Source organism: Dermacentor silvarum, chromosome 3 (assembly GCF_013339745.2).
Source record: "Dermacentor silvarum isolate Dsil-2018 chromosome 3, BIME_Dsil_1.4, whole genome shotgun sequence".
Taxonomy (NCBI): domain Eukaryota; kingdom Metazoa; phylum Arthropoda; class Arachnida; order Ixodida; family Ixodidae; genus Dermacentor; species Dermacentor silvarum.
In genome coordinates this window covers 157541688-157566549 of record NC_051156.1, presented here as the reverse complement: position 1 = coordinate 157566549, position 24862 = coordinate 157541688, and the positions used below count along the sequence as shown (strand labels likewise).

At 45.3% G+C, this 24862-nt stretch overlaps 1 protein-coding gene across 1 annotated transcript in view; it reads right to left on the bottom strand.

Annotated features, from left to right (window-relative positions):
- Positions 1-4153: 4153 nt before the first annotated feature.
- Positions 4154-24862, bottom strand: part of LOC119445961 (uncharacterized) — a 153141-nt gene continuing 132432 nt past the window's right edge. Inside the window, exon 4 of the mRNA XM_037710263.2 lies at positions 4154-4866. The gene's annotated coding sequence lies outside the window, so the exon portion shown is untranslated. The remainder of the gene's footprint in view (positions 4867-24862) is intronic.

The following is a 24862-nucleotide window of genomic DNA, read 5'->3' as shown; positions in this document are numbered from 1 at the left end:
TATGTTTCCGCTGTACTTTGCCGCCATCAACCCACTGGTACAGCTTACAGCTTAGAAGGACACAATAAAGGTTATACTTAGCAGGCAGAATTATTCATAAGCACTCCAACGGCTCGGAAAATCGAGACAATAAAAGCCAACGCTGTATGTTCACCTGACGAGCCAATGCTGCGGAAATACATCAGATTCGTGACATTCGCTCTCTGTGGCTTTCATTATATGGCGGCTAGTTCTCACGAGACATCCTTGCTTTCGACTGCTTTCTGTCTCGAGTTCTACATAAGGTGTTCCCGAAAATTATGCGTAAATCTTCATCGTTGACTTTAGCTACGTCTTCGTTGTCTAATGTGTACAGTGCCGACCACTCGATAGATCGATGAAAAAGTTCGAAAATACAAGGTTGTAACAGTAGATCATTGTGTTCATCTTCTTTCTTGGGTTTTACGTGCCAAAACCAGGTATGATTATGAGGCACGCCGCAGTGAAGGGCTCCGGATTAATTTGGACCACCTGGGGTTCTTTAACGTGCGCTGCAACGCAAGCGCACGGGCGTTTTTGTCATTTCGCCTAGGTCGAACTGCGGCCGCCGCGGCCGGGATTCGATACCGCGATCTCGTGCTCAGCAGCGCAACGCCTTAGCTGACTGAGCCACCCCGGTGGATAGTAGATCATTGTATACGAACCGTTTGTCGACAGTAACATTATTTTGTGTTTTATACTATCGACATTGCAATACATATAAGCAGCCTGGTGAGGCTGAACTAAGGATCGTCGTCTTCATTTCATAGATTTCAGATGCGTTCCTCGTCGCAGAGTTCCATTTAGGGAATACGAGTGAAATTATTCGCTTATTGCTGCCACAATTCGGGCGCACTGCGCAGGACCTCAACTTTTTTTCAAATGCCCGTGAACATAATGTACTCCTAGAACAAACTACTTCACAGCAACGTCTGTTGCGTATCAGGCCTGCATACCTGCTTGTTTTATTGTGGTATACGCTGACCACTAGCTGCTGCCGCTCTACGTTTACTGAGCACCAATTATGTGATCTTTAATAAGCAGACCATGGCGCAGCGTCATGGAAGGTTTGTATGGAAGTTTGTATGCTCTTAGAAGCCCTTAAACTTCAATGTAAAAGAAATTGGCTAAAAAAATAAGTACCTATGGATTATAAGGTAAGTCATCTTAGATGTTCCTTGGGAGAGAAGCTACAGAAGCTTGGTCATACAAAATTAAATGGCACTCTTGGACTGTCCTGCATCACCGAATCGCCATTTGGGGCAGGTTTGAACGTCGATATAGAAGTATGGTAATTTTAAATGCACCTAATGCATTTACCACTAATAGTGTTACGTAGTTCTAAGATATATAGCTCCGGTTGTTTCTGCATTGCCGGCGGAATTACTTTAACGGAGACGCTACTTTTATGCTGCTTCGGTCGCGATACCCGAAATTAGATTGCCACCCTTAAAAATGAAAACCCAATTAACTTATTCCAAGTCGGTCCACCTGTTGCCTAAGGAAAGCACTCGCGCTTTTCGCACGTGTTTTAATAGCGAGCTACTCAGGCTTGTGCGCGGAATGGCTGAAGCCAGTTGCATTCTCGTAAGTTTTTGCAGTCTCAGGGTGAAACTTAGTTCCTCGTATTCTTATCTCCATGGGTCGAGCGGCACGTCGTGACTTACATCTCTAAGCTGGCTGCGCTCATGGCTGCAGTAGTTTACCCGCTATTTGCACGCATTTGTGCATTAAGTATTCTAAGCGCTCGCCCCGCTTGTTACTGTTCTTATAGTGCCCCTATTGGCTTTGTGCGCCTGACCATAGTATGTGCCTTGTTTACTGCCAAGGCGCGGCGGAGAGCAGACGTAAACATCTAGGGCCGAATGCATAAAACAGTTAGTAAGTGCCGCTTGCTAATTGGCCCACTGCTTTGGGTAATATAATGCGGGATATCGCGATCAGCTGGCCTATGTTTTTACGTATAGTTCAAGTGCAAGAACATTTCTGAATACCAGCCCAGCATTGTTGGCTTGTCATGAATTGTTTACAGAACCATTAAGGTGTGTGACGACTAATGCTGAGCGCAGTCGGAATGGTTGCTTTATTATTTGTATTTGTAGGTTTGCTTTTTCGTTTTTTTTCACCGTGGGCCAGCACTCAGACCTAGGGTTATTGCATGGGCGCGTTAAATAAACAGAATTGATTGACTTCTTCTTCTTCTTCCTATTATTATTATTATTATTATTATTATTATTATTATTATTATTATTATTATTATTATTATTATTATTATTATTATTATTATTATTATTATCGTCATCATCATCATCATCGTTTTGCAAATATTCGGCATTGTAAGCTGTACGATGCAGTAAAGATGCATTGTGAAAGTTAATTCCGCTTCGCATAAGATATAAAAGAGTGTTCATAATATGTGTGCCACATTGCGCATCCCAGACCTAATCTTTTGACCTCTAGCAGTCACTCGTTTATGTGACTGTCTGCCTTTCAAGCGGAATATTTTTTCTGACATACATAGAATCTCCAAGTCTCAGCCGAACATCTGGCGGGCATCGACGGCTGCATGGTGAGCTCAATCATTCCGAAAGAGACAAGAAAATTGGCTTCTTACAGTTACAGTAGCAACCTTATCTTTAGAAAAGTTACACACTAGAACATTACTAACTGAACGGGGCGTAGCGCACCGAAGAAAGAGAAATTGGCAGGCTCCTGTGTACTGTTGTTCCTTTTCTTATATATTAATTAATCCCGATGGTTTAAAAAACGTCGAGCACTTCTAGATAAACTACGGCTGACAGCTGACGTATAAAAGACTGTAGTCATTGCCGAGTACTTGCCTTGTGCTTGTGCGGAGGTATTCTTTACAAACCTCATCTTGACCACCTTTACCTCTTCCCACACGGCAGAGTATACTCAAACGGACAGTTATTTTGGTTAAACTCTTTCTCTTTCCTCTCCGATTTTGTCTCTCCCCTTTTTATATTACAGCATATACTATATTCACTAGAAACATGTCATGCTTCAATTTTCTTGTATTGCATGGTCATAAAGGTTGATCATATATATTTATTCATATATTAATATTCTTTCTCGCCGGGAAATGATGGCTCTATGAGTTACGGAGGACGAGTGCATTACACGGGATTTTGCTTTTAATATTTTCTGTTGCTTAAGGTAAGAGATCAGTAAAGTGTAAACAGCATGCAGCCATGCGTAACCGCAAACGAACTTGGACTGGTGTTTGCAAACTCAATTTTCATTCATTTGGTAAAAAAAAAAAAATGGAGATTATTATTGCGGAGAAAAGGAAAGGCGATTGAACTAGACAATTTAATCAGTATTCCGACGCAAGAAAAGTTCACCAAAGCTGCTACGTTGATTCTTGGGTTACATTAAAATGCAATGCGGTGCTGCTTAACTGATAAATAGTTGATTAGGCTGAAGTTGGTGCCATAAAAATTAATGACGTCACAGCGATGTGGGGCGGAAAATTCGGACTAGTGTCACCAGGCGTCTTCAATTTGCATGCTTTTTCTGAGCGATAGGAATCGCGCTTTCATATCGCTGAAGCCATAGTTTTCTAACAGATCTTAATATTCCTCTTAAGCATCCCTTCATCCTTTAGCACCTTGTAGGCCACGGATTATTGGACAACAGAGAGAAGTGCTCCATGTTTGGCAGTGTATACTTGTGCTGTCATTCTTAATACTGTCTAGAGGAAGGTCCATTAAACATGGGAGGCTTGAAAGAGTTTCCATTTACATGGTAGCCAGGAGGAGGAAACAAACGTTTATTTAAACCAGCAGTTTAGTTGGCTGTACCTAGGCCTCCCACGTGGGGGTGTCGAGGTTTTGCCTCTTCGCCGCCTCGCAGGCTTTCTGGGTAGCCCAGAGTCGGTCGTCGAGGTGGGAGCTACGCAGGGCGGCGTGTCATCTCGACAAGAGCAGCCAAGAATATAAACGTTCTTCCGTAACAATACCTCTTTTGTACTTGCGGTGGAGAGAGCTCCACCTGATTCAGGTGAACGATGCATCAACGATTCGACTTTGTAAACAATTTGTTTGCCCTTTCGGCTACATAAATGACGCATTCGCTTTTTCCAAACTAGCAGAGAGGCATTAATGCGTCTAATAAAGAGAACACGCAGCCAAGACAGGAATAAAGAGGCTTTTATTGCAACGAAAAATTTGGTTTCTCGTTCAACAATGTTTGAATCCGGCTGATGTGTGCCGGGTTGTTTCTTAACCTTTCATTCTTCTCGTTTCCTCACCCCTAGTTTTTTTTTCTTTTTTGACATGACCCGTATCGACACACTGCCACTCCTGATAAAGCAGCAGCGTCCCTAGACATTAGCTGTGATGCGACTCGTGTTTACAGCTGCATACGAAATAAACGGGAGTTGGCGGCGAGTGATTTGCACATGAGGAGGTGCACGCAGCAACAACGACAGGAGAGGTGATGGCGGGGACTCGCTGAACTCGTAAGTGCACGTGCGATAACGGAAGTGAGCAAGGCGTGGACCACGCAAGGGAACCATCGAATGATAACTAACGATGAGGTTATTAAGTGACAGTGCTATAGCGGCCATGGCCTGGAGCAAAAAAAAGGATCTGCGGCCGTGCTTGGCGTTGGGCCCGGCGCTTCAAGTAGCACCAAAGCCGACGCCGTTCTGATTGAGCCTACGCTGGCTTGAAAGAGGCGGCACACGTTGTTGCCTGGTTTCACTGGGCTGTCGCGAGAGAGCACGAAGGTTCCAACCCCTGGTCTGGTGGCGGTACGCTTTGGCGAGCGGGAACGAAGCACTAAGAATTGAAGAGGCGCTGGAACCGGGACCGTAGGAGAAGCCTGCATGGTAGAGAAAGAGAGATACAACTAAAGGTAACGGGTAAGCATGAGAATGTCTTTCTTGACAGCGAGATTAGGATGGCATGGCTGTCAGTGAATGATCGACTGAAAGAGTCAACATAATATATGCAAAGTGTCACCACGTCCTTCTTGTTTATTGAGTGTAAAATATGGGAAGTGCGGCCACAGATAGGGCCCGCTATCGCCAAATTGTAAGCAGAAAAATAAAAAGAAAAAATATGTTGATGGAAATACAAAATGCTCTCAAAAGTCTCTAACCTAATGGCAAGTCTAAGAGGGCAAGTCCTTGCATAACGTTAGTAAAATAAAGACAAATTCGCAGCCATATTGCACCAAAGAAAATGGAATTTCCACGTCATCCATATTGCTGCCTGCCTACAATTGGCCAGCGCCAGCAAGACGTGAATTGTCCGCGACGGCTATTTTGTTTACTTGACGTTGAAATCTTCAACTTTTATAAGTTCTGCGTTGGCTCGCAGCATCGCATGCGCTAAACGAATTGCCATATTTATGTCAAGTTATCAATCCCACTTATTGCGTGAGAGTCCGAATGACTAATGCTAATAATACAGACGAAATAAAAGCACGCCCACACTCTCGCTTTCACACGCAGATCACATACAGACATGCACACACAGGCACGACATATGCTTACATAACTATGTGTGTACACTTATTTTGCCGAGCACAGGGCTTTCCTGCTTTACAAAACACCATTTACTGTTTGTATCGAACCGGGATACAAGCACGAGCATGAGCGCGGTTTAATGAACCCGCATTTGGAAGCGAACGAGTGTGCAGCGGTAATCGGAAAATTCCAGGCAATCCGTGTTCAATGGGCCGCGAGAGGCCTTTCTCGAAATTTAACCTCGGTTCATCGCCGCATTCCTGGAAAAAGTTTCACGCACGCACGTTGGGAAAGCTTATGACGTCATCGTCTGGCACGGAGTTGCTACACTGTTTGGCCGGACATGGGGGCGGAGTAGAGAGCCAAGGGAATATGGCTGAGAAAATTACGCGGCATGCACTTATGTGCCGCTAGCAAAACATCCCCTACAGACTGTGTTGCGTACAACCGCGTAAACAAGAGACGTGGGGATTGCTTGAGTGTTTGTTTTTCATGTTTTGTTCTTGCCATACTAGATAGCCAATAAACATTCCATTCATGAGACTTGAGGACATTCAATTAATAAAATAAGTTTGGTGAAGTGTTCGGAACACCCCGAGTCGAGTAGAGAGGTTACGTAACGTTCCCTGCTATAGTATCAGTTTTAAATGCATTGCGTGAAGTAAATTATTCACGTGCACTACAGGCACGATGGGCCGCCTTCCGCACTGTGAAAAAAAAAATGGGTATTAGGTATACGTAAGTACAAATGGTTTTACGCTTACCATTTACAGAGACTTGTTTGAAGTAGCTTGGGGTGTGTATACTTACAACTGAAAGCGCTGGCTTTGAAGAAGTTCAGAGACAGTACCACCCACAAGAACAGTGGGATCAAACAGAACTCTGCATGCTCTGTGTTTAAAACACCTTTGTGGTTGTGGCACCACTTCATCAGGGAACATTCTTAAGAGAAAGAGTGGAAAGCTCATCTGCGTTATCTGAGCGATCGTGTCACGTGCCCTCATCTGCAGTACTGTCTATCAAGTTATGCTACATTAGCGTAGACACTCTCAACTTCAATTTTTCCCGTCTATTATACGCGCGATAGATGAGAGGTCTGGATCTTTCTGTGCGAGAGACCAGTAATCACAATGCATGACTGCCATCTGTCATTTTGCGACAATCAGGTGCGCAAGGCACCACAAGAAAATAAGTGAAACATTCACGTACAAAAAAGTCGTTGTACTTATTACTTTGTGATAACACTATTTGCTACCTTGTTATACCTGCCGTTGTAAACGGTAGTTTTAGTAACATTATTACTGAATAAACAAAACAGTCGCTATTACTAATAGGTCTCAGCCACCAATTCCAAACGCATTTAGTACCACCGGATACAAACTTGATAGCCTGCAACGCACACATCAGACAAGTTCTGGCATATTCCATACTCGGTCCAACATGTCTTCTAGGATAAACACTTTGTAGCTGGTGGATATAACTGTGTTTGCAATTAGTGGCGGCGACCCAGTAGTAACAGTGACTGCTTGTCTAGTCAGTAAGGTTGCTAACTGCACCCTTGCCTGCGGCAGTTTTATAAAGGTAGTAAATAGTGTGACCACTAAGTGGTCACTACAACGAGTTTTTTTTTTTTTAATGTGCAGCCTTTCTCTTCATTGAAGCAACACACGCGACGGTAACTTAACGTAACCAAATATTTCTGTTGCTGCTGCCGCTCCATCAAAACTTACGTTGTATGAACAATGCCGCTGCAATTCATAGCCTGACACGGAAATCATCACGCTTGGCCCAAAATGCGAGAGCGGTGCATTATGTGAGAGTAGTCGTTGTGCGAACGGACGCCTGTGGAGTTTCATATTTCGTTGGCAGGATGGCCGAAGTGATCGTTCTCGTCGTTCGCCCCCGGGATCTGACCGTTTGCGCAAGTTGTTTAATTAAACGAATAATGTTCCCCGTTTATTCTTCGCTGAACCATACAAGACATTTTTGATGTTTTTCTCGCTTTATAGTGTTGCCGTCAAAGTTTATCTTGATGTCATGTTTTGCATGCTGTGGCTTAATTGTCACATCAGAGTTCAACATGACTTAGTACCATTGTGGCCTGCATTAATGAAATGAAGCTTTGATTTCGCTAATGAATCATGTGTTACCTTCTGTTTCCATTGAAATCTTTCTCTATCTCTGTCTCTCTTGGTCTTCCAGTTATTTTTGTTCTGCAGTGCATAAAGTGGAGTTTGGTAAAAAAAAAATGTAAGTTAAAGAACAGCGCGTTACACACCAGGGCCCTATAACGTAAAACTATTCCAATCTGTTTTTAATCCAATTTCCTGACGTCAAGTTTACGTAACCGCCGACGCAAGCATCGGGCGGGGATCCGCAGGGTTGTCTGAACAGCCTATATAGTCAAACGCTCTCGTTTATAGGTCACCGTTGTTCGCTTTCAAAACAAACATCGCCTACACTGAGCAGTTTTTCTTGTCTTACTGGCTGGCAAGAGGCGAGGAGCACGCTCAGGCGGAGAGGATTTCGATGGGGCTGAGCCAGCGCTGTGAAAATAGACAACCATATAAAGCGGGTGGTGCCGGCGTCTCCGATTGGTCCGCTTCCTCTTACTTAGCATGCGGTGGCTGGTCGAAAATCGCGGCGGCGTGCAACGCAAGGTCAAGAATGCCGCTAGAACGGATCTCCAGCAAGGTAGAGTTGGCAGAGCGATGTCGTATACGTGCCGAATGGGCTGGATAACGTTTTACTGCCACGCAAAAAGGTTTATCAAACACAAAGAAATCGATGCTCACCGGCAGGTGCGAGTAGCGAGTGCCTCAGTGATCGGCGGGAACGCATCTTCTATTCCTTTCGGAACGGGGCAGTCTCTGGCTATTAAGAAAAAAAAATGTTTTGTTCGTGATAGTAATGCTTCTTTAACGCGTGCACGTCTCTTACACGTGGTGAGTTATCGCGGTTTTGTGACGTCACGTGGCAGACAGGTGGAGCGGGCGCAGCCCGAAAGCTTTTGACCAATAGCAGAGGCCTAATGGCGAAAAGGCGTCAAATCAGGAATAATAAGGTTTCTTTTGTGCGGTTTGATCATGCATAATCAGTGTGTACACATCATATCAGATGGGGAGCTATCGCGATTTTCGTGAAGGCGCGTGAGAGACAGGCGAACTTGGGGGTGGCCGAAAATTTTTAGACTAATGGTGGAGGGCTGATTGCAGAGTTGGAATAGAAAAGTTCGGAATAGCTTGACGTTATAGCGCCCCAACCAATATCTAGGAACTGGTGCCATGCTCAAATTTTGTCCCAAGTGTCCTTATAAGCTCATCAGCTAGAATGTGTATATTGCAATCTCTAAATGTCTTAAGGTATAGAAATCAAGTCAGTGAAGTTTTATTATTTGCTTTGTTTATTGCGAAAGTTGTGTCTGTTTCTTTGAGCATGCCAGTTCGAGAATTAAAATTGTGTTATCTGCCGAAGGAAATTTTTCCAAATTCAGCGAGTTAAAAAAAAGATAAAAAAGGCCAGCATTGTTATCGATATTTCCACACTTGCTGCTTACGTAACAAGATTTCCTGACACCTCCCACAACTCAATTTGAGTTTTGGGAGATCAACTTCATATTGCCGATGTATTTCATTCTGTTTGTGTCCAAATAGATTGTTCTTTTTTTTCAGAAACCCAACAGCCTCTAAACTTCTCTCCGTAATTGCACGTCGATGGCACCGATAACCGTTTTCAAGCCTTTACTGCATCCGCCGCTCCATCAAAACGGATGTAGGTATCCTCGATGTTCCAGCATTCCTATATTGGTCGGCTTTTTAAAAATTTCTTTCCATTATCTGTTTTTGTGCAGATCGCATTTTGTGCTTCTTTCTGGCAAAGTGCTGAAGAATCTCATTTTCTCCCCAAGGACAGGTGTTCTTTCTTTCTAGTTCTTTTCTTTCTTTCTTTTTTTTTTGGAGGTTCGCTATTGTGAGGCCGGCGAAATAAAATACCCCCGTCAAACAGCGAGATACGATGATGGGCCTGCTGAATATGACGCATCCGGCGTAACTCGAGACAGGCTCGCACCCTGACGCTATCGAGAGAGAAAACACGAGTACAAACGGAGAACCATAGAACGGGCAAGCTTCAGCGGAGTATTTCTTGAGATTTTTGTTTTCAAACGCACCAAGTTTCCATTTTTTTATTGCGAGACAAAATAGGTGAGCCTATACGCAGAGGCGTAGAAGAAATGAAACATCTACAAATATTTTCTCCAGTAACCCGCTGAGAAAGACGTCGGGCGTCTAATGGGGCGAACGGGAGGAAACTTACCACAAGCGACGACAGCGCATAGAAATGACAGCAGGCATAGAGAAGAAAGAAAGAAAGAAAGAGAGAAAAAAAATAAACAAAGAAAGAAAGTGGGAACGATGGAATTGTGTCAGGAGATTGATTATGTTTTTTTTACGGAGATGTGTGCTGAAGTATAGCGATTGTTTCACCACACCTACGAGAGCGCGTATACATTACATGGGTGATAGGAAATGGGAGACGATATCAGTTTTCGAAAGAAAGTATCCACGTGTAAGGAAGTACGCTGCCGCCCCCCCCCCCCTCCCATTACAAAAAGTAATAATAAATGATATTAGCACCTAGAGATTGCCACGGCACATGCCATAAAATGAGAGAACGAAAACAAAACAAGAAATACCAGAATTATCTCACAAACTGATTTATAACAGGAAGTCCCATTTTTAGCAATATTGCGTGAAGACTGTGCGATCTACCTGAAAATCCAGAGCAGTTGGCTTGTCGGCGTGAACCAGGCGACCGCTTCCTGCTATATCCATCAATGAAATCTCATCGACGGTATCGTATTACGGCCGCGTCGGCAGACAGGAGCGACTCAATATGTCGTGCCACGGAATTCGGACCGCAGCCGCATTTCGGAAGGTCCAGCCAGCAACCTGGTCTGTATGTGGCGGGAAAGGCGATATTATTCCGCAGAGCGCAAATTAATTTCGCATAGCTTGAGGGTGCAAGGTGGCGAAACGGTGGGGTGGAAATTGACTCCAGCCGCCTGCTTCGCTGCAATTACGTAGTCTTGAGTCAGGCTATTGCAGACTGACGCTGTTATTGACCGCTTTGCACAGTGCTGGGTGAATGAAGTTCCTCGGAATGTTGCAAGAACGTCTATACTGGAGAACGAGCACAGCCCACGAAAAAAAAAAGAACCCAGGAAAAAAGGACACGTGGATACATAAGTGCTCGCAATGTCTTAATTGTTCGCGTCGCAGAATGCACAACCCTTAGCAATGTTATAAATGTGCACATAAACTTTCAGGTTGCCCGCCACGGTGGCTCAGTCAGCTAAGGCGTTGCGCTGCTGAGCACGAGATCGCGGGATCGAATCCGAGCCGCGGAGGCCGCATTTCGGTGAAGGCCATGGCACAGTCATAAAAAATGCAAATGAAATGCAATAAGCCATAAAAAATGCAAAAACGCCCGTGAGCTTGCGTTGTAGTGCACGCTAAGGAACCCCCGGTGGTCAAAATTAATCTGGAGCCCTCCACTACGGCGTGCCTCATAATCGGAACTGGTTTTTGGCACGTAAAACCACAGAAAGCAGAAGAAACTTTCAGGTTAGAAACATGTGATTAAAGTGGAGCGTGTGGACTTAGAGTGACATTCTTGTTTTGAAAAGATCACCTACTTCGATGCAAGATTCTCGGATTGGTCATTAAAAACATTGCTTCGGCCGGTTTCAGAACGGAAATTCGATTATCTCGTCCGTCTTGCGCCGGGTATTCCGATTGCTACACACATGCGCATATTGCTTGGCATTACAGATAGTTGTAAACATCAGCGCCAGCGCACCATATTTAAGTTGGCAGACAGACAGACAGACAAATGGACAGACAGACAGACAGACAGACAGACAGACGGACGGACGGACGGACGGACGGACAGACAGACAGACAGACAGGACAGACAGACAGGACAGACAGACAGACAGACAGACAGACAGACAGACAGACAGGACAGACAGACAGACAGACAGACAGACGGACGGACGGACGGACGGACGGACGGACGGACGGACGGACGGACGGACGGACGGACGGACGGACGGACGGACGGACGGACGGACGGACGGACGGACGGACGGACGGACAGGACAGACAGACAGACAGACAGACAGACAGACTTTATTGACTTTATTGACAATAACTTTATTGACAAGGTCCTGAGAAACTCTGCCCTAGGGCAGAGCTACGGGCCGCTCCTACGTGGGGACAGGTAGGCCGAGCCTAACCGCTGCATCGTGGGCTCTCTGGAAAGCCCAAGTTGGCCGTAAAGGTTCTGAGCTCTGGATGGCATATCTCCAATCACTTGTGACATTATGAAGAACTTTCGCGCACTATATCCTCGTACATGCAGTATATTGCTCATACCTAGAAGATCCAGGGTGATTAGGATTTGAAAATTATGCAATTTACTCTCCTATAGAAACCCACGAGTTGTGAAAGGCACCGTCAAGGGGAGCTCTTGATTAATTTTCTCCACCTTTGTTTCTTGTATACCTGTATACGCCGCCAAAGTGCTGTACAGCTAGGAGAGCTTTTGCATTTTGGCCCCTACCAGAATGTGACCACCGAGGCCGCCGATCTAACACGGGTCCTCGTGATCAGCAACAGAAATCAGCGGCAATTTCAGTGTATATAATTTTCCTATTCTCATAATTATTACGCATACATCGCTAAAAGTTATTATACACTTCACATTACTTGGTCCCGTGTACCGTGCAGCGGGTGCACGGTACACTACGGCGTGGCTCGAAATGCTATGGGGGTTTTGGCACGCAAAAAAGCGCGAATATATATTAACTATACTTGGCACCATATGTTAGATAGTCTGCGCCCTCCGAAAGCGGCATACTCTTTTGTAATTTGCTGGAGCCTATAACGCAATAATCTATCCAAGTTATATTCATATTACAACAGTACGTTATTCAGTTTTTTTCGTTTAAGTCAGCTTTGTGTAAAAGAAATTATGAAACTTTTATTTCGATAAACAAATATCAGCCCATGTTATTAGGGACAGATAATTTTGCTGCAGATGACCGAGTTCTGAGCTCATCCGGAAGCAATTTAGGAAATGGCATGTACCCGGGTCGATATGCATCTTATTCTGAAATCCTAGCAATGATAACTTGGGGATAGTAAATAAGAGTGGACAAAACAAAACAAAAAATATAAATTTGCGTATTGAGAGAAAAATCACTAACTTGACATTTTAATTTGGTGCAGTAACTAAATTTGAAATATTTCTGGTCATCCTTTAAGATCTGGAAAGCAAGCGAAAAATAAAGTAACGAACCAGCCACTTACACGCGTCGAGAAAAAAAAAAAATGTCAGAACACGTTTTGCAGTGGCACGAACGGAATACTGTATGCACCCGTGTAAGGGCCGTACATTTTTTTTCTTCACTATTTTGACCGAGATGCAGCTCTTACATGGGAGCTAGCCATTTGCTTCTAATCTTTTCGGTGATGCGCAACCACACCAACACCAACAAAGTGCCACCAACAAAGTGGGCCGTATATTTTTCCCAATGCGTTTATTTCTTCACACATGCCCAGCGTGCGCCTGGTGCCAGTATAGTCTTAACCCTTTCAGTGTCCAACCATGTCACTAACTTACTAGTACGTTCTCTAGTGAGGACCTGATTAAGATTGAATTTGTAGTTAACCATGCCATTGTTTCTCCCGAATAATTGAAAACAAACCGTTATGTTCGTTTTACAAGACCCGAGGAAAAAAAAATGACAGTGAAAGGGTTAAGCACTGGTCGCTGTTGGCGCTTCTCGATTATAGGCTCGGTTTGGCAGCCCACTCGCCTTCCATGTCATCGATGGCGCTAATTATGGCTCTCACTTTTAAAGCTTTTCACAACAAAGCCCGAACATACCGCACGCCACGCACCCAGGCAAAGTTCGAAGTGTGTGCTTTAGCTGCAGTCTTCGTAAGAACTTACCTACGCAGGCGCTCCGGAGTTTTATAAGTATGTCTTACGAGCGTCGCAAAATTTAGCCCACTTTCCTGGCGTGAATACAAATGAAACCAAACTCAAACTTAGCGAACACGGAGGCACCGCTATAGAACATTTGTGCGCGAATTTAAATGCAAGTGGATCAAGTATGGCCTTTGTAACAAATTGCTTTAGCAAGTGCTTGAAAGCGTTATATGGCCATCTTAACGCTGATTCTTCCAGTGTCCAGAAGGAACTCTACCTCACAAACAATTCATATTTAGCGAAAGTAAGGGCCACTTGACGAGTTATGCGTAGACACAATTCAATGTGTTCGGGTTAATTACGCTCTGTGCAATAAATACGTATTGAAGTGCTCCTCAGCATACACGATTCAGTTCTACGAGTGGCGCAAAATCTAGGTGGCTGGATGCCACCAAGATCAAACTTAGCGAAATTTGGCTGAGCATTATGCCAGTGCTCTGGTGAAGTAAAATGAGCGTGGATGAATCGCTGCCTTTGTGAAAATGCCTTAACCGTTGCTCGAAAGTGGTATATTCGGGCAAGGTTTCAAACAAACCAGTAATATGCGGGCAACATTTTCAAGTTTGTGATTCAATTACAGGCAACTTATATTCTTCTGGCCACTGCGTAAAGGGAACAGCTTGGCTGGAAATTAGGTTGGCATTCTGCGAGGTCGCAGAAGTCCGCTGCCTTTGTGCGCTCTAATTATGTGCTTCCAAGTTGGGGGCGCGGATCTTCACGAGAGAAGCCTTTGCTCGAGTGTATATACGGCAGCTGCCTGAGGCAAGTTCCTCATAGATCTCGATTCACGAACATAGTTCGCTCATGAATAACCCCGAAAGGCGATTGTTTGTCACGAAGAGCAAGAACTGAGCAACGCTGATAGAGAACCAGCGTCTCGTGCTAGACGGAAGGGAAAGCTCATCAAGCTGTCTTGTACAGCGATGCATAAGGCAGATGCTTCATTACAGGAAGTGTAGCATTTTACGCTATCGTAAGCACATGTTTACCGGCTTTTGACTGGATTTACGTTAATTGCGGGCTTGATGACACGAAATGTTTATGATTACATGATTCAGGAACTTCATAGAAAGTAAGAAAAAAAAAAGATACAGTAATGGCAGTGGTCGACACGTCCGTAGCATCGGCCGAGACAGGCATAAACGGTTCCTACGACCGCCGTAAAAACGTCAGCCAGCTCTTCACACGTTCGCCGAACGTGCGGCACATAGTCTTTGCTTCTGCGGGGACCGTTTATACGAGAGCGCCAATGAGTGCGAGCTTCGGAATTCTAGCTTCCCTCGAGAAGCGTGGCATTCTTTTGGGGGGTGTATAGATAGCGACCACCTTCGACGTATAGGATCGTGAGGACAAGCCATGCAGCTCGATCACGCATCGAAGCGGCTATATATCAACGAGCCCCAACGAGAAAACGCAACGCTTGCGCTGTATATGGTCCGGCCCGAAGGTTTACGAGGCCCTCGTCTCGACGGAATTATCGTTTTTCTATATCGTGAGCTTCGTAAGGTGAAAATGTGCTTTCGTGTAATCTTAAGACACGCAGGTTTTCAAAACAAAAGAGAAGAAGAGTGAGGTAGTGCAAAGAGGCAAAGCTGGCACACGGCTGAACGTGGCGGCTGCGACGTGCGGTGAAGAACGCTGGCATTTGGACCGCGCAGCAAGCGGTATACAGGCGAGTCTGTGATGCGCACCGCTTGTCTGATCGCGCCTTCACGGCTCCCAGGGGCGTCGCTGAGCCCTGGATGACCGAGGTCAAGAGGGAGCAGCCTTCTTTGTTTCGGAGAGAGAGAGACAGCTGGTACCCGTCGCCTCAACTGTACCCCTGTCTGTATACCTTTGGCTTCCTCTCAAATTTTTTTTGTTCCCCGAAAATCAAGCGAAGCAGAGCACTTACGTCGAGAGTTGTTATGCACGACTCTCTGAGGTGCGCTAAAGTGCGACAGTTGATGTGCGCCTCTCGTAACGGCACGCACCAAATAGGCGCGCAGTTTTGACGTAGACGTATATAATACACACGTGTTCTTACGCGTATATTGCGGGCATAACGCAAGCGCGAACGCAGTTTTGGTGAGTGTACATGAGTGTACACTTTGAATGTACGTAGCAAGCTTTTGTACGTGACAAGGAGTGCGCGTGCTTGCGGACAAGAAATGGCGCGCGGTGATGACCAGTTTTTTTTTTCCTAATTGGCATCTAGACAACCGGCACTGCGAGTGATGCAATCGCTGACGACAGCTGGACACGTACACACGTGGCTGTGAAGGCCATTCTCACTCTGAGGCAACGGATGCATCACTCTCGACCCACAGGGGAAAGATAACGACCTCGATGGGTCTGTCCGGCAGACGCCGAAAGTATCCCAAAGAGTGCACCCATGTCCCCTTCATAGTTGTACATGGTGCGGCGGATACCCATCGTTTGTCACATGGGCGAAATTACGGGTGACAAGGAATGCAGCCGCCGCCACAATGGCAGTAACCTAGCTGGTGGTACAGTCTTGGCAGATAAGAACTTTTTTTCTATTTTATATGGCTGGGCATTGCTTTTGCGACGTTTTATATTACAACAGCATTTCCAGCTTCGATATTAGCAGAAAATGCCACTGAGGATAGTAAAATTTGCTAGTGGAAGGCAGAAGGGCAATACCCGTATTTACTCGTGCAAGGCCCGCACTCGTGTATGGTCCGCCACCACACTTTGGAGCGTGAAAATGTGGAAAAAGAGTTTCCCTAAGCGTCATGCTTGGTGGGTATTTACCCGCGTGCTGGTTAAGTTTCGCAAGCGTGTGGCAAGCCGATCTGGGAAGTTCACCCTTAAAATGCTTGTACCAGTTGCGCATCGGTGATTGGGCATGAGATAAGGCGCACGGGAAGGGCTGACGGCCACGTGGGTTGAAGCTGAGGCTGGGTATTCGGGCGCTCAGCCGGCGACAACCGCGATCGCCTACCAAGCTCATACGTGCGCTTATTGGAAGTAACGGCGTAAGCTCGTGTGTTAGGCATGAAGACAATAAAGCTGCAAATTGATTTTGCCCACTACAGTCTAAACTGACAGTGTCGCAAAGTCAAGACCGCTTATGCGGCATCTGCACTTCGCGAGAACCCGCGACGCACATCGGGCTTCGCGATGGGTAAGCGCGAAACGCACTCGTGGTCTCGGCCATCACCAAATATCAAGTAAGCTTTCTTTTTTACAGCGAAGCTGTGAAGTGCTAGTTACCCAATGATCGTGTCCGCGTGTAGAAAGAAACTATCATCATCAGCAATTCGGCTTCATGTGCGTAGTGATTTGGCTCCATGTGCGTGGCGGTTTCCCGCCAGTTGTGCCTTAGCACAGGTGTAAAAACGGATAACTAACATGACTGACAGGTCATGACCTGTCAGTCATGCAAAACATGACAGGTCATGTTTTTCTTATTTATATTATTGAACTCCCAGCTAATGTTTCTTCTACCATTCGTCTATTTGCAGATGACTGCGTCGTATATCGTTCCATTAGAAACAACGCAGATAAAATTACCCTTCAAAACGAGCTAAACCTTATCGAGTCCTGGTGTAACACATGGTTAATGTCCTTAAATATAAAGAAAACTTCACTAATATCTTTCCACCGCAGGCCACATTACCATCCAACACAACGTATCATTTTCGACTTCACAATATCATCCACTGAATCTTATAATATATTGGCGTAACATTTTCAAGCAATCTCTCCTGGTCTACCCACGTAGCTAACATAGCTAACTCCGCGAATAGCACTTTGGGTTTTCTTCGTAGGAACTTAAGACTCGCTCCGCCATCAGTGAAACTGATAGCCATTTGTTCGCCCTAAGTTAGAATACGCATGCTCTGTTTGGGACCCTCATCAATCTCACCTATATAACATTCTAGAATCAGAACAAAATCGTGCAGCTCGTTTTATTTACTCTGTGTACTCTTACCACTCCAGCGTTTCGGAGCTTAAGGCTCGTGGTCACCTCACCAACCTTGAATTGCGACATCACATATCTAGGCTATGCCTTTACCACAAATTCTATAATGCTCCCTTCGAAGTTCCAGCTATCTTACCAGTCCATCGCTTATCCAGCCGCACAAACCATCCCAGAGCGGTTTACCCTCCCCCGGTGCAATCTACCACGCATCTTCACTCATTTTTTGTGAAGACAGCTCGGGACTGGAACCATCTGCCTACAACTGCCGTGTACCACTCCGATCCACATCAATTCAAGACAACACTGGAATCATTCTTTCAATGCAATTAAAACCCATCCCTCATGTAATACCCCAACTGGGGCCTTTGAGGTATAATAAATGAAATGAAATGAAATGACATCAATAACATCACATGCTCGTCAGTTACGTCATGATTAACGATAATAAAATCACGTGTGGATCATACCCACGTTGGATATGTGGGTATGAGCCGCCGAGAGCAGGAGTGGGAGAGATCTCACAGGGTCCTGACGCTGCCGTGCAGTGTGCCGCGGCTATGAACGATGTGGCTCATAGGCCAGTCTAAGAGGATGGGGCGGACCTGGCGCAGCAAACGCACTACTTGGCCATCACGTCGGACTAAAACAAGACGCCGCTGTCCTTGCTCTTTGACGAACATGCCGAACACGCTCAATTTAATGAATAATGATAATACATAAATTCACTATAGCAATATTCACTAGAGTAGACCCACCATATTCACAGCTTCGGTGGCTTCCATCATCACGGTAGTGGAAGGTCTCTGAATTTCTTTTAATGGAGCACAAAAGTGATAACAGGTCGGTAAAATTCTACCGTGCTGGCACACTGTAAAACAAAGAAATGAATTTCACCATTGCAAGTCGTTTTCTTTTTTTTGGCGACCTGATTATTCTCATATTTTCGCAGCATTATACCTGTCCGGGGAATCGGTTGGCGATTATAATCCGTCGATAGTGATTGTATCATTTAGCATTACAGTTTAAGCGCAGTTAGGGGCTTCGTTGAGTATAGCCGTAAGACTGCCTCGTGCAAGGCCCGCAACCAGAAAAAATCAGGAAAATAAGTGCGGGCATTACGTGAGTTAATACGGTAAGTTTCAGTGTAGGGGAAGCGTATGCACACGACATGTCGTAGATAATCAGAACGGGGTACGAGAATGTCCCCTGTACCGTTGTACTCTTTGACGTTGAGTGCCCTTTCACTTTTGAGTATATTGTTAGACTTATCGTCAAATGAGCGGTTGCCACGTGTACATTCTTGACAGGGCCAGAAGTCGTTTGTTAGAGTGGGATGCTGCAAGCCGATAGCTTATCGTTGAATCTGTTCGCAATTAACGTGCAACTGCGGCTATATATGCGATAAAGAGATCCCTTTATGATATCATTGAATCTCCACAATCGCTTACCATGGAAGGGGGAAAGTCGTCGAACGATACGGGAGTTCTGCGTCGCTCTCAATAGACAACGAAATTCTACTGGTGGCAGCGATCCCACTGGAAATGATCTTAGTGCAAAATGTAAAAACAGAAATATATGCTAGAGAAGTGTGACAGACTCAACTATAGTTAACACCTATGTATTGTGAAGCATTTAGCGAATCCTTGCAGCCCGAGAAGCTGACTCACGTTGAGCTCGTGGGGCTCTAACAGCCCGAGACCCTCTTTGTCGTTTTGCTATCGCCTAGTGTCCTAAATAGTTGAACAAATGAGTGAACGAGTGAACGAGTGAGTGAGTGAGTGAGTGAGGGAGCGAACGAACGAACGAACGAACGAACGAACGAACGAACGAACGAACGAACGAACGAACGAACGAACGAACGAACAAACGAACGAACGAACGAACGAAACGAACCAACCAACCAACCATCAAACTAATTCTTTGCCGAGTGCTCTACTACCATATCTAAACCTTCAGGCACATCAGGGCTCACGCACAAAGCACGTGACGCCGGAATACAATGCCACCAAAGCAAAATTTTGGAGAAGCTTAAGCTTTGCCTTTAAGAGTATAACGGGATAGCATTCAAATATCCCTGACTGCTTCTCAGTTTTCCTGGCAGCTGCAGCTTATGTAGCCATAATGTTTAGCGGGAAATGCGGGCGGCGAATGCTATGCACGAAGGCGAGCGTTCAGTTTTTCTTTTCTTTTTTTTTGTCCCTGAAACATGGATCCGCGCCACGGCGCTATGATTGGTAAAAAGCACGGCGCGCGCACCGCTCTGTGATTGGTAGAAACGCGGCCACTAAGCCAGACCTCAAACGGCAGCTGGAAAATGGGTTTGTGTTTGAGTTTCCGCGTAACAGAATTGTGTTTTCTCGTATATTCAAATTATAATCCGACGCTATAATGTATGTAGGTTGTGTGTAAGTCGACGAATTTTCTGACGCATTTTACTTTGAGAAATTCAATTACCTCAGTAACGCCTTTGCACCACGCGGAGGTACTGCGTGACTCGGGATGCGTGGTGCGGGATGATTTTCCTGTAACGGACAACACCGCCGACGCCGGCACCGGATTATATGCGACGTCATCATCATTAGCCTATATTTATGTCCACTGCATGACGAAGGCGTCTTCCTGTGATTTCCAGTTACCTCTGTCTTGCACTAGCTTATTGCAATTTCTACCTGCAAATTTCCTCATTTCATCACCCCACCTAGTTTTCTGCCGTCCTCGACTGCGCTTCTCTTCTCTTGGCATCCATTCTGCAACTGTAATAGTCCATCGGTTATCTACCCTACGTATTACATGGCCTTCCCAGCTCCATTTGTCTTCTCTTAATGTCAATTAGAATATCGGTTATTCCCGTTTGCTCTCTGATCCACACCGCTCTCTTCCCGTCTCTTAAGGTTAGGCCTAACATTTTTCGTTCCATCACTCTTTGTTCTGTCCTTAACTTGCACTCGCGCTTCTTAACTTCCAAGTTTCTGCCTTATACCGGAAGAATGCAATGACTGTACATTTTTCTTTCCGTCGACAGTGGTATGCTCCGAATCAGGATTTGACAATGCCTGCCGTATTCCCTCCAGCCCAATTTTATTCTTCTGTAAATTTCCTTATCCTGATCAGGGTCCCCTGTGAGTAATTGACCCAGATAAACGTACTACTTCACAGATTCTAGAGGCTGACTGGCGATCCTGAATTCTTGTTCACTTGCCAGGCTACTGAACATTGTCTTTGTCTTCTGCATATTAATCTTCAACCCCACTCTTACACTTTCTCGGAGAAGGTCCTCAATCATTTGTTGGAATTCGTCCCCAGTGTTGCTGAACAGGACAATGTCATCTGCAAACCAAAGGTTGCAGAGATATTCGCGCCGTTGATCCTCACTCCTAAGCCTTTCCAGTATATAAGAGCTTGAATACTTCTGCGGCACGGAGCTCTTAACATCGTCACGCTAAAACGTGATGCTCAATTCGCTCTGCTATTTAAGGCCGCGCGTCGACACCGTTCGCATTCAACTTGCTTCGCTGGTTCTCCCTCGCCGTGCCCCGAGCGGTCGTCCACCGAAGCGTCAGCTATCTTGCATCTTTGACTTATACCACCGCGATAGTTGCCTGCTAGTTGACGCACGAAAAACGACGAGATGCAGCAAACTGGCTCGCATCGGAGAGTAATGATTCACACTAAAAACAAAACAAAAGATGTTTACGCAAATGCGTGGCCAAGGTGAAGACTGTGAACGATGGATTATGGCAAATGCATTCTATAAGTCGCGGTTGCACTGTCTTCATGAAGCGGGCCTGCATGAAGATTTTAATTTTCATTCTGACGTTATGCGGTGCGGCAACCGACGCAAACAACAAAATATACTGCCCATATATCCCGTTCTTGCTTGAAGGCTATACTGGCGGTTTACGTAGAAACTATAGCGCCAACTTTTCCTCTTGCACGTACACTATACGCGTAAATCTCCCTACAGCCCGCAAACCGTAAAAAAATTGTACAAAAAAAAGAAAAAGAGAGAAAAAAGGATAACACTGCACAAATGCGTTTTCTCCTTGTACTCTTAGGCATGGAACTATTGAAAGGCTTATAACGTGCCGTACATAACGGCTACGAGAAACGCCGCACTGGAGGGCTCAGGAGTAATGTTTACCACCTGCGGTTCTTTCAAACGCACATTATTGCATTAGAGTTGTCACATTCCATCCGCTTCTGAATGCGGCTGGCGCGGCACAAATACAACAGCTGACCTCGCGCTCAGGAGAAGAGGATGGTGGTAAAGTATACGTCGATGGATTGAGGTCGATATTTGCGTTCTCAAATGCAGTCTTCAGAAGGCTCAATATAAACGATAGAGAGAGTTCTGTTTTCAAGCCCAGCGCGCGTCCTGCTTTTGTGCTGTTGTTCTGCATATGTCCAACCCTCCTCACTCAAGAAATAAAAGCGTGGCGCGGACACCTTACCCCCCGTACAGAACGACGCCATGCCTGCACCAACAACTGTAGCTGCCAAGAACACCTCTCCATGGTGCGTGGGCTTATCCCGCTGTTGGTGCAATAACGGACCGACCCGTGACAATTTCTGTTGCCTAATTAAGATGCATAATAACAATTAATGGGGCTGTTGATTCACATAAGCCAATTTGCGTTGCTTAAGAATGCATTAAGACTGGTTACGGTTTCTTTGTTTCTGTATCTTCTGCTGAAACAGACTCTCTTCTTTAAGGCACATGGACCAATCCCATAAGCGGGACTCATGCGTAGAATCGCCCCCCCCCCCCCCCCCCACACACACACACACACACGTGTAAGTGACATTTTGTTCCTTCGAGAACACTGGATATTTAGCAAGGAGGCTTTTCTGCTCCTCCTCAACTTCCTCCGCGATACGGAGCTGGAGTGTGCATGGTGAGCCGCGTGGGTGAGCTATCAGGGCGCGGTAGGGATTGATGGCGCTCTGCCTGTTGTGCACCGCTTCAAATACGTCCTCGGCTTCAGTACTTTTTGGACGTGTCGTGAGGGGCCCCCTGCTCTACCGCACTGGATAAGTGGCACTCGGGGGATGCACTAGCCCGCAACTTTTGCAAGCCTATAGGTCTGCTCGCAGCTAGCAACAAGCCTTCTCCTCACAGTCGGTAAAATCCGGGAATCGATGCACTACAAACGTCGTTAACAATGAATCCGCCAATAAAAGAAAAGAAAAGAAAAGAAACGGGAAGGAAAGGAAAGAAAAGAAGAGCTAATATTCGAGATGACACTGTCAAGCGCACAACCACAATCTCTCAATCCTCCGTGCCATTCTGGCGTTTTCTAGACGACGCATCGAAACATTTCAATGCGTGTGCGCCGATTTCGGTCGAGACGAACTTGAAAAGAATTCAGACGTCTGAGAATGAACTTTTGTTCATCTGGTCTAGCACAATGGAGAGCGCGATTCCTGGCGTACCTTGGAGCGAGAGATCATCAGCAGTGGCTATGGCTGAAGACGAGGTCGCGGGTTCGGTTTTAGACTGTGATGCCAGATTCCGATAGGGGCGGAATAAAAAAAGAACAGGTGGTCAAAATTGATACGGTGTTCCACTATGTATACGGCGTTACTCATAATCTAATCATGGTTTTGGCACGTAAACCCTTGAATTTATTTTCCATATTTTTTTCAAGCTATAGAAATATTCTTGCATGAATAAAAAAATAATTAATTTCGGTTGTATATAGCAGCTACCCCGAAAGGCTGAGCGGTAGCTTAAAGATGCCCTTGAACAGAAAATGACAATATATTTGCTCGTCAGTACAGCGTTTGATGTCGAAATTTCGATCATAGGAGGAAGCAAAAGACCGTGGAACGAGTGATGGAGCGGTAAATGATAGGCGCTCGTTAGGAGATAAAGGAGATAAAAGAAATATCAGTATGGATGTTAGAGAAAAAGCTTGAGTAGGGAATTTTCTAGTCGACACGAAAAGAAAGAACTCGACTTCGGGAGGCCGCGTATATGAGTAGATTAGAGAATCTGTAATATTGTATGTAAAACGGGTGCCAAGATATTAGAAACACCACTGAGAGCAGCGGAAGATTATGTGCAGTAATGAAATTGCGAAATTCACAGGCATAGTATGCAGCAGGCCAGGGTTAAATGGAGATCGCTGGGAGTGATTTTCGTCATGCAGTGAGCATAATACTTGGCTTGTGATGATTAAATTAAACGTTGTGTCTCATGCTGCGACCAAGCTAGTGGTGAGCCGAACCACGCTAAGTACCGCAACGGCAATTTACGAACCTGGAATGGCAGGTTCAGGTAAGGAATTAGTGCACTAACTCAAAGTAAGGGAGATGGCAAAAGAAGCGAAATAAATATTTTATTTTTGTTAGGTACTACGTATCTCTATGAATGGTGCCCTCTTTACAATCACACAATAATTACATGCCGCACCCATAAACCAACTAGCCCCATGAAGATGTTACTCTAAAGCCGGATTCCCTGTGATTTTGTAGTAGCAGCAGTCATACAGTAGACTCTCGGTAAACATAACTGACTTAAACGGAATGTCCGCGCAAACGAAAAAAAACAGGTCCTAAATTGTTTACCTTTGATTTGGCCAATACAAAAATAAAATAAAGCTTTTGTTAATCAAATATCAAAACTTCTGCAATTCTCTGTAAACAAATCCACAGAAGCAAGTTCTAAAGAATACTCGAAGAAAAACGGTGGGTCTGAAATATATTTCTTGCGGCACCTGTGTTGGTAGACACGGGTGTCGCACGGGGTGGACACCCGTGTAAATGTTGGTAGATTTTTAATGCATAACTGTATAGACAGCATCGCGGCACCGCCACTCGCCCCATAAATGACAAAAACAGAGACAAACGAAAGTTCGGACGCTTCACGGCGCGCCGTATGATAATGTGGGCTCCCCCGGCACGACAGCGTGTCATTCGGCCACCGACTGGAGCAGTAAGAGCTATGCGTTTGTTTTGATACGTCGCTAGGTGCCTCCTCGAAACTTGTGGCGAAGCCTCATAATCTAGTAGCCATTCACCACGCCCAAACGACGGGACAAAGTAGATGCTACATTCAGCTCTTTACGCTTGACATATCTAAAAGCGTCAAGAGGGTTTTGCGCCTCTGTACATCACTCTCCGTAAACCCCATTCTGGTAATCGGAACATATTTCCCCGGTCGCTTGATGTTCTGTTTAATAAGATTCTACTACATAATCAAGCAGGGGATGGCGTCTTGAACTGTACGAACGACTAATTGAAAAAAAATATGTGGAATACCCCACGCATTTGGCAACGCACTGCGCGCAATGTTCATTGAGCCCGTGTAAGCCATTGCATGACCAAGCCGCTATTTTGTATGTTAATCCTATATA